The 14,197-nt window shown below is 49.6% G+C and overlaps 1 protein-coding gene across 6 annotated transcripts in view; it reads left to right on the top strand.

Annotated features, from left to right (window-relative positions):
- EXTL3 (exostosin like glycosyltransferase 3) overlaps nt 1–14,197 on the top strand; it is a 135,895-nt gene that overhangs the window by 75,743 nt on the left and 45,955 nt on the right. For 4 of the 6 annotated variants that reach the window (XM_032684637.1, XM_032684640.1, XM_032684635.1 and 1 more), the window contains one exon: nt 8,812–8,911. The gene's annotated coding sequence lies outside the window, so the exon portion shown is untranslated. Of the gene's footprint in view, nt 1–3,545; nt 3,635–4,049; nt 4,117–8,811; nt 8,912–14,197 lie in introns of those variants that run through there. The other 2 variants (XM_032684638.1, XM_032684639.1) reach the window with 2 other exon arrangements.

Raw genomic sequence — 14,197 nt, 5'->3', positions numbered from 1 at the left:
TGAAAATCCCGTTTTCAGCTGTCAAAACTCAGCTAGAACTTTCCAGCTTGGAGATGTGCTTTTTGGGAAGGCTCTCATGCAAACCATTCAGCTGATTTGGAGAAGGGGACTGAGAAAATAACCTTTTTTTGTTTTAACAATGAAAAAGAAATACGAATAAAGGCCCAGTGACCATTTCAAGTCACGGTGCCCCTGCCCCTGGGAGCAGTGATTTGATGTTTGGCAGATGTCTCTTTTGCAGTTGCCATAAAAATCCACCAGAGCTGGGCCAATTTGGAAACAAGTGAGGGAACAGGGGGCAGGGAATTAGAGGAGGAGGAGGAGGGAGAAAAGCTGTGTTGGTGAAGCATCCCTGGATACCGCCCTCGGGTTGGATCCTGTCCTTGCTGTTCCCACAGAGTGCGTCATTTTGGGGAAGCTGCTGGAAAACAGTCTCTTCAGAAATGCCATTCCCAGAGCAGTGTGTGTTTTTGGAGACCCTGGATCTGGTTTTTTTGGGTCTTCTGTGTGTGTGTGAAAATGTATATGTGTGTATGGTGGTGAAGGTGATAAAACATATCTACACAGAGACGTAGGAGTGTTCAGGGACAGGTTGGATGGGGCTCGGAGCAACCTGGGATAGTGGAAGGTGTCCCTGCCCACGGCAGAGGGTGGGAATCAGTGGACCTTGGACACTTCCAGGGATCCAGGGGCAGCCACAGCTTCTCTGAGAATTCCAGACCAGACCCTCACCACCCTCACAGCCAACAATTCCTTCCCAATCTCCCATCTCTCCCTGCCCTCTGGCAGTGGGAAGCCATTCCTTGTGTCCTGTCCCTCCAGCCCTTGTCCCAAGTCTCTCTCCAGCTCTCCTGGAGCCCTTTTAGACACGAGAAGGGGCTCCAAGGTCTCCCAGGATCCTTCTCTTCTCCAGATGAACTCCCCCAGCTCTCCCAGCCTGGCTTCAGAGCAGAGGAGCTCCAGCCCTTGGAACATCCTTGTGGCCTCTTCTGGACTTGCTTCAGCAGCTCGATGTTCTTCTCATATTGGGATCCCCAGGGCTGGAGGCAGCTCTGCAGGTGGAGTCTCACCTGAGGGGCAGAAGGGCAGAATTTTGTACCCATCTTCCCCATAAAATAACCCTTTAACCTCAGGATGCCTGAGATGAACAGATACCTCTGCAAAATTCGCCCAGCAGGAATTAGTAATGGCATGAGGTGTTCCTGTGTGACAAAACAAACCAGCAACCAACCTGCTTGACTGAAAGATGGAACTGGTGTCAAAATGCAACAGGACTCTGGACTTTAAGGATCTTGTAATAAAACTCTTGCACTTGCTGAAGTTACAGAGTTGGGCATCCTTGCTAGTGGCACCAGGCATTGTTCACGTGGTGACAAAGGGCAGTTTTTCAGGTAATTTTTGTCTGATAGGTGGTAGATAAGCAGATTCATTTTTTCTAAGGACCACTTCTGCTTAATCAGCTTTCTCTTACCCGTAGTGAAAAGCAACTGAGGGTGAAATTTGTGCTGAGAGGGGGGAGCGGGTTCTCCCTGAGCTGCTCCGAGAGGACCCACTTTTGTGTGACTGTCATGAGGGTTGTGTGAGCCCCTGTCTCTGCTCTCTTTCCATCAGGAGAGGAAATAAAAGTCATGCAAAGGCTGTGATAAAGCTGTGGGGCTGTCAATGTGATCCTGGGAGTTCCTGGGAGTAGCACATCCCGGCTGCTGTTGGGATTTTCTTCAAGCACAGAGGCCTTGCCAAGGAAATCTGTGGAGCTCCCAGATCTGATGGAGTAATAAATCCTTACAAGAATATGATAAATATGACTGGGAGTAATAATCCAGATGAGTTGTGAACTGGAGGGAGAGGAGTGAGCAGGGTGGGCTGTGCCTGAGGAAGAGGCAGAAGCAGTCCACAAAAACTCCAGGAACAGTCGCTGTGGAAAGGTCCTTGTGGCTGCACCGAGCAGAATAAGAAGTGTTTGATGCCATCTATGGACATGTGAACTGGGAAATAGGAGCAAAGGATGTTTTTACTTCCAAAAAACTGCATTTTTGAAAATACTGGTGGAAGAAGCTTATTTAGCTCCCATGTTGGAATTCTAAAATAGACGTGGGAAAAGCTGCAGATCCCGGGGAAGGAGCAGCAGGGCAGTGATTGAATCAGAGGGGAAATATCTAGGCTTGAACTTTGGAATTCTCCCACTGTGTATGGGTCAGGAGAGAGACTGGGACACGAGTCCTTGCTGTGGGAAGAGGGTGCTGGATCCTGCCGAGTCCTTCGGAGAGGACGGGGAGAAGCACCAACCACTTGGAAGGGACATTAAAAAGTAGACGTGGGCTGTGATTAATCATTGGAGCAAATTCCCAGGAAGGGATGGATCTGCTGCCTCTTTGGATGCATCTTTGGAAGTTGTACTTTACGTGGAAGCAGGCAACTAGATTTCCTGGGAATTTCCAGTCCCTTTCCCGAAGGCACCGTTTTTGCTGTGAAAGCAAAGTGCCATCAGGAAACAGAGGGTGGTTTTGCACCATAAAATGCTGGAAGTTCTTGCTTGGACCACTTCCTTCTGAATGAATTTTGGCAGTGGGCCTTCTTCTGGAAGGAAATTGTTGCTCCTCTTTCTGTTCTTCCTGTGGAAGAGGGAAGAGCTGTGCCTGCAGTGCCTCTTTGCAGCAGTTAGTTTGCCCCTGCTGAGCATCCCTCGCTGTCGTGCTAATTCTTTGTGCCACTCAACTGGTTTAAGGTGAAAAGGGTTTGTAAAATTCCCATCTGTGGCCTTCAGGGAAAGAGGGACATGGAGAACCTTAGTTTGAAGGTCCACTTTTTATCCCTGAACATCCTCAGCCTCCAAAGCCTGTGCAAAGTGGCTTCTTAATGAAGGTTTTTCTGAGTTATACAAGGGGAAAAAAACCCCTTCTTTCCTTTCCTTCCCCTCAAAAGTAAGAATTATTTAGGTTGGAAAAGCCCTCTGGGATCACTGAGTCCAGCTGTTCCCCCAGCAACCCCAAGGCCACCACTAATTCATGTCCCCAAGCGCCACATCTGCAGGGATTTTAAATCCCTCCAGGGATGGGGACTCCACCACTGCCCTGGGCAGGACTACCCTTTCCAGGAAGGAATTGTTCCTAACATCCAGTCTAAATTTTGTCTTGTTACTCCTTGTTGATGAATGGTAGGAGTAGCAGTGGCACAGTAAATGTCCCGTGTTCCTTGTCCATCCTCACTTGGATGGACATCCCTGTGCATTCCTCTTTTTCTGATGCCAAGCCCCACTCCCTATACAAAGCCCTCACTATGTGTCATCACATCAGCTTGATTGGCAGGCTGAGGGTATTTAGGGATTTTTAGAGAGGATCCCCATCCCTTTGGGATTTAGATGTCCCTTGGCCATCCAAAGGCACGTGGTCAGGAGACATCAAAGGGAAGTGATGACTTCTGGAGTTGGTGGCTGAGGACACCCAGACCTTTCAGGAGAAAGTCTCCAGCATGAGCTGCACCCTGCCTGGGGTGCTGGCAAGCTCCCAGTCCTCTGCCAGGTAAATTATTAGCTCAAATCCCTTTCCCTTCCGGTGAATCAGCAGCTTTTGGGGCCCCTCCAACCTGCCTGACTTTGGATCAGGAGTCTGAGCCCAGCCTGGCAAAGCCTGTGCAGGTAAAGGTTAAGGAGAAGGCAGGAGAAACTATTCCTTTGCTGGCAGGCTTGGACTTGACTCTTGAAGGGGGGGGTGGGGCAGGATAATTTCCCAATTTGTTTCTGGGAAATCAATTGTTTGTATTCAGGTTTAGGGAAGAAACTTAATGGTTTATCTTTCACAAGCCTTTTAAAATTCCTTTCTCACAGCAGGATATTAAACTCTTGGATTTTCTCTCAGCTTGCAGCAACAGTTTTTAATTTCCCTGTTTGTAGGATTTTGTTTGCTGAAGTGGAAGGGAGGAAGGGGCTCTCTGGGGTTTTCTTCTGGGGTTTTCTCCCCCTATGGGCCCCTCCTGCCTTGTCCCACTCTGGCATAACAACGGGATCCCCAAACACTCCTTCATTTCCAGCTGTTTTCCATGTTCTTTTCCAGAGTATTGATGTGCTGGGTAACCTCTGCAGAAACAATCCTACAGAGCAAGTGCAGTTAATGGGCCCGGGTGGGTTTGTCCCCAGTTTTATGGAATATGTTGCCTGTGTTAGCCTGGGAAACTTTCTGCTCTTCATATTGCTGTTTTATTTATTTAATGTTTTGTGTTGTCCAAACTTCTGCTGGACTTAATGTCACTTGATATGGGGGTGCCAGGAATTCTTTCTGGAGCTCTGGATCTGAGCTTGTGTTGTTCCCATGTCTTGCTTGGGTTCCCATGTCTTGCTTGGGTTGGCTGAGAGTGTTGCATCCCAGGAATGATTTCCATGGGCATATTCCTGTGTTAGGCTGCAATATTTGTCTGCCTTAGTAGTGCAGGACAATGAGCTTAAATAACCCACTGAAAACAAATTTTGGATATGGAGTAGCACGGTGAGAAAAATAATGATGGGGCAGGCAGGGGAGGGGAAGAAAAACCAGCCTGGGTAAGAGCCTTGAAAAAAAGAGAAAATAGGGAAGCAAGTGGAGATAATTGTCAGGAAAGGGTGAGATGGAAGCAGATTGGGATGTTTTTGTGACCAGGGGATAAAGGAAAAAGCTTTTTGGTGGACACTGTGAGGAGAGCAGGAGAAAATGGACAAATTTCTGTGGCTGGTAAAGAGGTGAGGCCAGAAAAGAAAAATGAGATGGTTAAATATCCCAAGATGCCCTTCAGTTCTGCCTGTTCCACCCTTGGCCTTTCCCAGCCCCCAAGAACATGGATTGCTCCAGGACACCTGGGGCTGCAAATCCCCCATCCCTGTTTCCTGCAGGGCAGGAGGAGATCTGTGTCCGTGTCCACGGTGCCGGGTTTAATTTCCATGAGGATGTAGGTCTTACCTGTTTATGTTGGAGCAGCAAGCTGGGAGGGCCAGGAGGAGACCGAGTGTTTGAGAGCAGGGCTGGATTCCCCAGGTAGCAGAGGAGCCTTCCTGGGCATCTCTCCATGGCTGCTCTCTCTGCATCAGACATGAAAAAAAAAAAAGCAATTTAAATGTTCTTTAAAAAACACAGCAACAGCAAACTTCTGTTTCAGAGGGTGGAGGGGTCCTTATGCTCCAAAGACGTGATCCCTGTGCTCTCCAGGGACCTTTGGGAGTCCAGCTCACCACATCAAAGGAGTGTCCGTGGGGCTTGGTGTCCAAACATGGGATGTGGAGATGGCACAGGGAGCTCACAGGGCTCGGAGCCCGTTCCCAGGGAACAGACACTCCCTTGCTGAGGCACCATCTGACACCTCCCCCTTCCACACGACTCTGCTGCAAAGGTGACCTGGAAAACTTCTGTTAATGCATTCAAAGGGAAAGCTCCCAAACCTGAAAATCCCAGCGAGTCTGGAGGAGGCCACGGAGCTGCTCCAGGGGCTGGAGCCCCTCCGCTCTAGAGCCAGACTGGGAGAGCTGGGGGGGTTCAGCTGGAGAAGGATCCAGGGAGACCTTGGAGCCCCTTCCAGAGCCTAAAGGGGCCCCAAGAGAGCTGGAGAGGGACTTGGGACAAGGCCTGGAGGGACAGAACATAGGGAATGGCTTCCCAGTGCCATAGGGCAGGGTTAGATGGGAGATTGGGCAGGAATTGTTGGCTGTGAGGGTGGTGAGGGTCTGATCTGGAATTCCCAGAGAAACTGTGGCTGCCCCTGAATCCCTGGAAGTGTCCAAGGCCAGGTTGGAGCAACCTGGGCTAGTGGAAGGTGTCCCTGCCCATGGCAGGGCTTGGACTGGATGATCTTTAAGGTCCCTTCCAACCCAAACTCCTCAGGTTCTGTCAGCTGAGCTGGGTTTGGGGTCGTGCTGTTTGACCAAGAATGGCCCAGTTTGTTCCACCCTCCCACAAAGTAACATCCCCCTCTGTTTTTCCGGATCAGTTTTCCCAGTGGGAACTGGAATTGAGTCCTTTCCTGGCAGGCACCTCAGCAGTGGGATGTTCTCCCCTCTCCAGCCCCAACACGTCCAGGGCAGCGGGATGAGGATGGAGACCAGCACCTCTCCCCAGCTTGGCGTGGTGAGGAAAAGGGCTGATGTGAATTAAATGGCTTTTTGATCCGTGGAGGAGTCCAGCAGAACCCCGGGATGCTGCTGGGATGGAAAGCAGACGGGAATCTTTAAACATTCCTCCTCTGGCCAGCGCTGTCCAGGGCTTTCCTGGCTTGGCTCCGCTCCAGCCACGCCGTGCTCTGCTCCTCTGCTTGTCACCTGCAGACGTGGGACAGAGCCCTGCTGGCTCCCAGTGCTGTGTGTGTGTGTGTTCCTGTGGTTTGGCAGAGCTGCAAAAATCAGCATTTCCCCCATTTTACAGAGCCACTCTGCCGGGTGGGAATCACATTTAAAGTGCCTGTCCCCGTGAGGGAACGATTTGGTGGCAGCCAGGAGGTGCTGAGTCTTCAACAGCTTCTGCTGGTCCAGCCAGCTCTTTGGAAATTGGGGGTTTGGGGTATTTTTTTTTTTTTGTTTAAATGGCAGCTTGTGATGGCCCAGATCCTGTTGTGACAGTGCCTCTGAAATCCTTAAGCTGCTCGAATCACTCCGAGGAGCCAAGCCATAAAAGAGTTGGAATCAAATGTATCCCACAATGTCCTTCACTTCTGCTGACAAGTGCAGTTTAAATTACTGGTGCAACCTTTTAGCATGGCTGGCTTGTAAAAACTAATAAAATATGAAATGAAGTTATAACAGCTGCTTGCCACTGCTTCTCTGATGGGGAGCAGGGAGAAGGCACCTTTTTTTTTTTTTGGGTGAGCCTGTGCTGGGGTGCTGTCATTGCTGTTAGTGACAGTGGTCAGAATTAAATATGAAATACAATATTAATAAATAAAATAAATATTAAATAAAATGTGCTGGAAGTTTTCCACATCATATAAGTTATATGGTGTTTATGAGGGAAAAAATTTTGCTTTTATCATAAGGTGGCATTTATCCCATGAGCAGCCTGAGGGTTTCCAGAGCTTACATTAGAATTAGGCTTTAAAAAAAAAACCAACCTGGATTCCCTGGGAAATCTTCTCCATGCCTTTTAGTGGAAGGTGTCCCTGCCCGTGGCAGGGGGTTGGAACTGGATGATCTTTAAGGTCTCTTCCATCCCAAACCATCCTGTGGTTCTCAGGAGAGTGGTTCCTTTGGCTGGTGCAAATCCGGGCATCCGATTTCCAGACGCTCCGATTCCTTGGGTCCTTTACCTGGAGTGGCTGGAGTTTCAGGGGCTCAGAATAACTGATGGCTTTGAAAAAAAACCCCATAATTTAATTACTGTAAATATTTATTTTATTAACTGTAAGCATTCAGAGCTTGCAGTGAAGCTTTTCCAGACATCGAGGGGTGGGAGCAGATGCCGGGTCTGCGTGGCGTGCGGGAGTTTTGAAGTGTGTGTTTTGCAGGTCATGTTGAAGTGAAATCCTCAGCTGGAATGAAATACTCAGGGGCTCTTGAGTAACATCTTCACTCCTGGTTTCTGGAGAACTCTGGGAAAAGCTTTGCAGTCCAGGATAGAAGGGTCATGGCTGTTGTTCCTACAAACATCCTCTAGTCGAGTGTGGGTGGAAATCACGTCCCACAGCCAGGAGAGCAGAGCCAGCATCACCATGTGCTTCCTTGTTGCTGTCCTAGGGATGTGGGCACTCAGAAAGCGTTTTTCCAGCTGGAGTGAGAGGGTTGGGAGCAGCACTTTATAACCAGCACCAGCCCCAAGGATCAAGCCCCGACTCCGTGCTGGGAGTGATGACAGAGCCGGGATTGTGGGAGAGGCCGGGTATGGAACACATTAGTGAGAGTGGGGTGGGAACAGGGAGCTTGGGATGATCCACTTGTGCTGCCTGCCAACACTGTGGCTGTCCAAGAGGCTGTGGAGGAGAATGGAGGCAGGGTGGGGATGGTCCTTTTTGTTCTGGAACAAAAGGAAATCCCACCAATGGCAGTGCTGAAGGATGATCTCGGAGCCTTGGGCTTCTCTTAGCAAAAGGCATCTTATTTTCTTTTAATTTTTTTACCTGTTTGGCTTCTGAGATCAGGCAGTTGTTTGCAGCAGAGAGAGGATTTGAGCCAGGGAAAAAGTTGGATGAAAAACTCCCTCTGAGTTACTGGGGTGGGTGGAGCTGGTGGTGTGTCACGTAACGGGTCAGACCGGGCAGCTTGCAGTGGGTCTTCTCTGACCTTGGCACTTACAGACAATGGAGTTAATAATTTTATTTAATCTTTTGTGGGAACTGATCCCATGGATACAACCTGAGAGCTGTCCATTAATTGCCAGGTGTTGTAGAGGAGGAGTTTTCTGTGAAGGGAGCTGAGAACACCTTTGAGCTGAGAACACCCTCAAGCTGGCTCGGAGCTGATGGAGCCTGGAGCTGGGGACCCACATCTCATCCCTTCAAGATCTGAAACATCCCTTCTCCAGGTTGTCCCATCTGGGCCTGTGTCCTCACTGGTGTCCTCCAGCCTCTCACACTCAGACTGTCAAACCTCTGGGAGCTTCTTGAGGCCGACTGTGCCATTAATCATTGAATCCCAGAATGGTTTGGGAGGGAAGGGACCTTAAAGCTCTTCCCATTCCACCCTCTACCATGGGCAGGGACACCTTCCACTAGCCCAGGTTGCTCAATCCCTCAGCAATTTGGAGAGATCTGGAAGGAATGTTTGTATCCATGTGCTGTTCCATGGCCTCTTCTGCACGATGCCTCGAGGCCATGCATGAAATGTTTCTTAAGTACATGTGGTTTTTTCTTTGTTTTTATATTAAACAGGAGAAAAACCCTCGAGATCAAAGCTGGGAGAAAGAAGACAAGTGGTGGAGGAATCCATGTGTGACATGCAACAGGTCTGAGCCGAGGAGCTGAGGGACAGGTGAGGCACAAACGAGCCCTGCAGTGTCACTCTGTCCCATGCCTGGTGTTTGATTGCCTCTTGCTTTGCTGTATTTGAACATGTTTTACCAAAATATCTCATCACCCTTCTGGCAACACTCTCCTCCTCCCATAGTCCAGTTAAAGTAATGGTGAGATGAGGAAAACTTGTAAAAATAGGGCAGGACCACTGCAGTGTCACCCCCAGAGCATTAATCAAGCCCCTTACATATTTTTTTGGCCATCAACTCTTCTGTTTAATCATCTATTATTTGCTGAAAGTTTTAGCCAAATTCATTTGGCAGAACTTCAGGGGAAGAAGTGACATTTCCCAAGGATCTGATTTCAGCAGTTTTAAATTCTGATTTTCAGGGCAGTGTGGAATGTCACTGATGGTCTGAGCTCTCCAGCTCAGTGTCTTGGGATCCAAATCCCCGCTCGTGGCTCGGGGGGGGAAGTTGAGCTCCGAATATTTTCTTCTTTAGCATCATTCCTTGGGCAGACTCATGTCCCAAAGCTCTTTGGAATGGGGGTTGTTTCACCCTGTGAGGATTAGTCCGGGGTGCTCACACACAGGTCTTGAGGGGATGTGTGGCTGACTGGGAGCCAAGCTCACTGCAGAGGCTGGAATTGCTGCCAGCAGCACATTTCTCCCTCTCCAGTTTTCCTCTTGCTCCGGTAAGGAAGCCAGAGGATGGGATTTTGTGCCCTGTGCTGAGCTCCTTCAGGCAAACTCAGGGTCTGGAGTGTTGTCAGAACTGCTGATGGGTTTGGGTGTCAAGAGCAAAGGGAAGTGGCTGGAGCTCAGAGCCACTTGTGCCTCTTCCAGGGAATGGTGTTTCCTGGCAGAGGGACACCAGGACACCCAGAGGAGGTGTGACACCTTACACAAAGCCTCTCTGCCAGCCCAAGTTTTGGGGTTGAAGTAGCTTCCACAGTGGATTCTTACTGGGAGCCACCATAGTGAATTCAAGCTGGGATTTGGCTGCCAGGTCAGACTCTTGCTCCTGGGAAAACTTGGATGGGGTGGAATGGGCTGTGATACAGCACAAGCAGAGCAGGTGCTCTGAAGGTCCCTTCTGGCCTTGGACTCTGCTATCTGTGAAGAAATCCCAGCTGCATCTCCAGTGCCACAGCACCAGGTCAAGCCCCTGCTTTGACTTGCTGTCAGAAGGTTTCTCCAGGAGCTCCATGTCCTTGTGTACTGTGTTTGGAGCATCTGCTCCATCTGTTCTTGGGTTGAACCTCTTCCAGCAGGTTTAGCAACTGTGCTGCTGATTTCCTCCAGGAAATCCAGCCATGCAGGATGGTGTTCAGCTTGTGGGACCATAACAAGCCATCAAGGCCCTCTTAATTTGCCTTTTTTTATTGTTTTTTTTTGCTGCCTCCCCACCCTCAGCCCCATATCTGTGCATCTGAGGAGTTGGTTTTTTTCCTGCCTTGTTCAAGTGAAAGAGTAAATCGGTTTTGATTTATTCCAGAGCAGCCCTCGAGCTCAGCTCCTGTGAGATCCTGCTGACTTGGAGTTCAAAAGATCTCTCGGCTTTGAGGCCAGGCTGTGGTCTTCCATCTTTGCCTCAAAGTTAAACTGAAAGAGAAAATTCCTTTTTTTTTTTTTCTTAAAGAGAGAGAGAAAATCAGCCTGCTGGGTGAGGGAATCAGACTTACCTGCAGCAGCAGAGGATGCCAACAATGCAGAATTCCGGGTTAAAATCCGGTTGTTTAGCGAGGCTTTATTTTCAAGGACCGAGCATGTTGTTCAGTGAAGTGTTCCATGGAGATAAATACTTCCTTTTAAAGCAGGGCTGTTGCCTGGCTGGGATCCAGCCTGTGATCCTACATTAAAGCATTTTTTTTTTTTTTGGTGTTTAAACCACTACATCACCGTGGTGGCTAGAAATGGTAGCTCTGGTCCCTAATCTCCTCCAGATCTGCTGGTTTAAATTAGATATTGGGAAGAGATTCTTTACTATAAGAGTAGTGAGGCCCTGGCATGGGTTGCCCAGACGGGGTGTGGGCTCCCAGTCCTGGAAGTGTCCAAGGCCAGGTCGGATGGGGCTTGGAGCAACCTGGAATAGTGAGAGGTGTCCCTGCCCATGGCAGGGGGTGGAACTGGATGACCTTTGAGGTCCCTTCCCTCCCAAACAATTCTGTGATTCAATAAGAGGTGCAGTGGCAGTCTGGCATATTTATATGTGCTCTCCTAGACTTGCTTGGATTGAATATAAACCTGGGAGGTGTTTATCTATATTTTTTCTAAAAAGCTCCACTGTTGGTGTGACATTCTGGGGAGAAAATCAGCTTTTTCTCCTGCCTTCAAGCAGCACAGTGATCTGGTGACAGCTCAGGTGGCCCTCACAGGTGTGCTGAAAGTCTCAGGTCATGTTTTTTACCCAGCCTTTCTCATCAAAATTCGTCTAGAAACCCTTTCTTTCCAAGTTTTAAGGGCCCTTGTTCCCATGAACACCTCGGTGTTTATACTCCCCTTCTGGTAAAAAACCACATCTGGAAAGCCATGTGGGAATTCTCTGGTGTGTCTGTACAGTGAACCCACTCAGCTCAGGTGACAATAAAGGACAGGGAATAGTTTGACTCCTCTTCTGTCCCCACCTCTCCTGCTCTTCCTTCAGCACAGGAAACCCCCACACCCACCTTGTCTTCTGAGCCAGCAATGAAATAGGAAAATTTTTTATTTTTTTTTTCCCAAATGTAATTTGAAACATGATGATTGGACCGTTCTTAAGCAGCTTCCAACTTAACAATAAAGAAACTTCACCGAGTGCTTGGCAGGAGCCTCTGTACATAATTTAGATCATAATCAGATGCATTAACACATCTCATATGGATCTCCTGGGGGCCGAGGAGACGAGGTGTGCTGGGTAATTTCTTCCCAGATTTCTTCACCTGATTGTTTATTACTCTCGGGGACTTCACTTGTGGCCCAAATGTCACCGACAGGGTCCTGCTGCTCCCTGGGCCTGCACTGAGTGACTGAAGTGCTGGGTTCTCATCAGTCCTTCCCTCCTGGGGCTGTCAAAGGGAGGGTGGAGAAGGGTGTGGGGAGGGAGAGGAACAAAAGCACGGGCCCAATCCTGCAAACTGCTGAGCTCCCCCCGTGCCTGGAACCGAGAGTGTTCCCCACCCAGTGCAATCCTGAGCTGCTGCTGGAGGGCTGCAAGGGGGAGGCGCTTCCTCTGCCCCCCTTCCCATCTGAGCTGTTCCACGTGAGCAGCTCGGGTTTTATGAAGCCTCTGAAAGCTTTTTGACTCTCCCGTGAGGAGAAAGGGCCGTGTGTCGTTTGCATCCCTCCGTTGTTTCGCCAGGAATCCTCCCATGCCAGAAACATCCTTGTGAAACCTCTCCTTTGACAGAAAACTCTGCTGTTGCTTTGATAAACGATGTTTTGGATGTCTTTGTGCTCTGCTGGTTTGTGTTATCCCCACAAAAGGTGGGAAGGGAAGTTGACTGTCACTTCGGTGTCTCCTTTTATAGGTGCTGGAGGTAATAACTCTCTCCCTGTGGTTCCTGGGAGTTGATTCATTGTTGAGTGCTGTGAACTAGTGGGACACTGAGATTCCCAATCCTTCCCCATCTGGGGCTCTGCTCCCAGGTGGATGCACAGCTCAGGAATAGGAGCCTGGTCACTGGGGCCTGAGGGGGCCTGGTCACTGGGGCCTGAGGGGACACTCCTGGGCCCAGGGTGTAACACCCAGCAGTGGCCTTGGCCCGCTGCCCCTGACCCACACGATCCTAGAGGTTGGCACCACCAGGAATCACATCTCCAGGGCAGGTCAGGTGTGGTCAGAGTGTTTGGGAAGGTGAGAAAGAGCATGGAAGTGGCTGGATTACACCTGCTGGACTTGGGGCAGAGAACAGGCCTGGGGGCCATGGCAGCCCATCCCAAAACCACTGAACCCCTCTTTCCCCTTTTCCAGTGATAATGACACTGAAAACCAGCCCAGGCCAGAGGAGAAGCACAGATCTATCTATCTATCTTTCTTTCTTTCTTTCCTTCTTTCCTTCTTTCTTCCTTCCTCCCTTCCTTTCCTTCCTCCCTCCCTCCTTCCTTTCCTTCCTTCCTTCCTTCCTTCCTTCCTTCCTTCCTTCCTTCCTTCCTTCCTTCCTTCCTTCCTTCTTTCCTTTCTTTCTTCCTCCCTCCCTCCCTCCCTCCCTCCCTCCCTCCCTCCCTCCCTCCCTCCCTCCTTCCCTCCTTCCCTCCCTCCCTCCCTCCCTCCCTCCCTCCCTCCCTCCTTCCTTTCCTTCCTTTCCTTCCTTTCCTTCCTTTCCTTCCTTTCCTTCCTTTCCTCCTTTCCTTCCTTCCTTCTTCCTTTCTCTCTTTCTTCCTCCCCTCCTTTTCTCCCTCCCTCCCTCCCTCTCTTTTTCTCTTTTCTTCCTTTTCTTTCTTCTTTTCCTTTTTTTTTCTTCAGTAATTTTTTATCAACAGCCGTTTTCCGGGTGATGATGCAAAACCATCCCAGATTGGCTGAGCTCATAAAGTGAGACTTTTACCACAGAACATAATGATGATGAAGAAATGAGTATCCTTAAAAATCAGAGTTGATTGGGTTGTTGAATTTCCATTTCTGTCCCAGCAGGTCCCTGTGTCTCACCCCTGTCACACCAATGCCTTGTGCTGTCAAAATGTTGGCAGGGAGAGTCACCTGGGGCCTCTTCCACGAACACCTGCCTTTCCCTGGGTTTTCCAGCTAAATACTGAGGAATGGCATTACTTGCAAGGTAAAAAGTATAAAAGTTAGAGTCATTGGGCTCTCCTGAGCACATCCTTTCACCTCCACCTCACGATTCCAAACAAGCAGGGGAGCGTCGGCGCCGGCTCATCCCGGCTCCGAAGGGTTTGTGTGAGCAGGGCAGGCGGAATGCACAGGAGGGTGAAAATATCCCAATCCCTTTGCTGTTTACAGCCAGTTCACCAGCAATTTCCTTGCTCCCAGTGGCCAAGTTACCGGCTGTGACTGATGAATTCTCCTTAGGAGCTGATGGATTCTCCTTGGGTCAGCGACACGACCTGTCTGGACACACAAGGGGGGTTCTGCCTCCGGCTGATGGAGCTCACCCAGAGCATTCCCAGCAACTCTGTCACCCCCTGGATTGGCTGGAGCAGGGACACGCTGGGCTGGGCTCTGGCAGTCTGAACTTGCCAGGGTGGAGAAGGAAAAGGAGTGTGTTGTTTCCTATTTGCTTAAGATCTGCTTGAGCTGGACTTGAGAAGTATTGATGTTCACCCTGTCTCTGTACTGAAACTCTGTGACTGTTCAAACAGTTCTCA

This window comes from Chiroxiphia lanceolata, chromosome 3, assembly GCF_009829145.1.
Source record: "Chiroxiphia lanceolata isolate bChiLan1 chromosome 3, bChiLan1.pri, whole genome shotgun sequence".
Lineage (NCBI taxonomy): Eukaryota > Metazoa > Chordata > Aves > Passeriformes > Pipridae > Chiroxiphia > Chiroxiphia lanceolata.
Note: the sequence above shows the minus strand (reverse complement) of the source record. Positions and strands in the feature narration are given on the sequence as shown.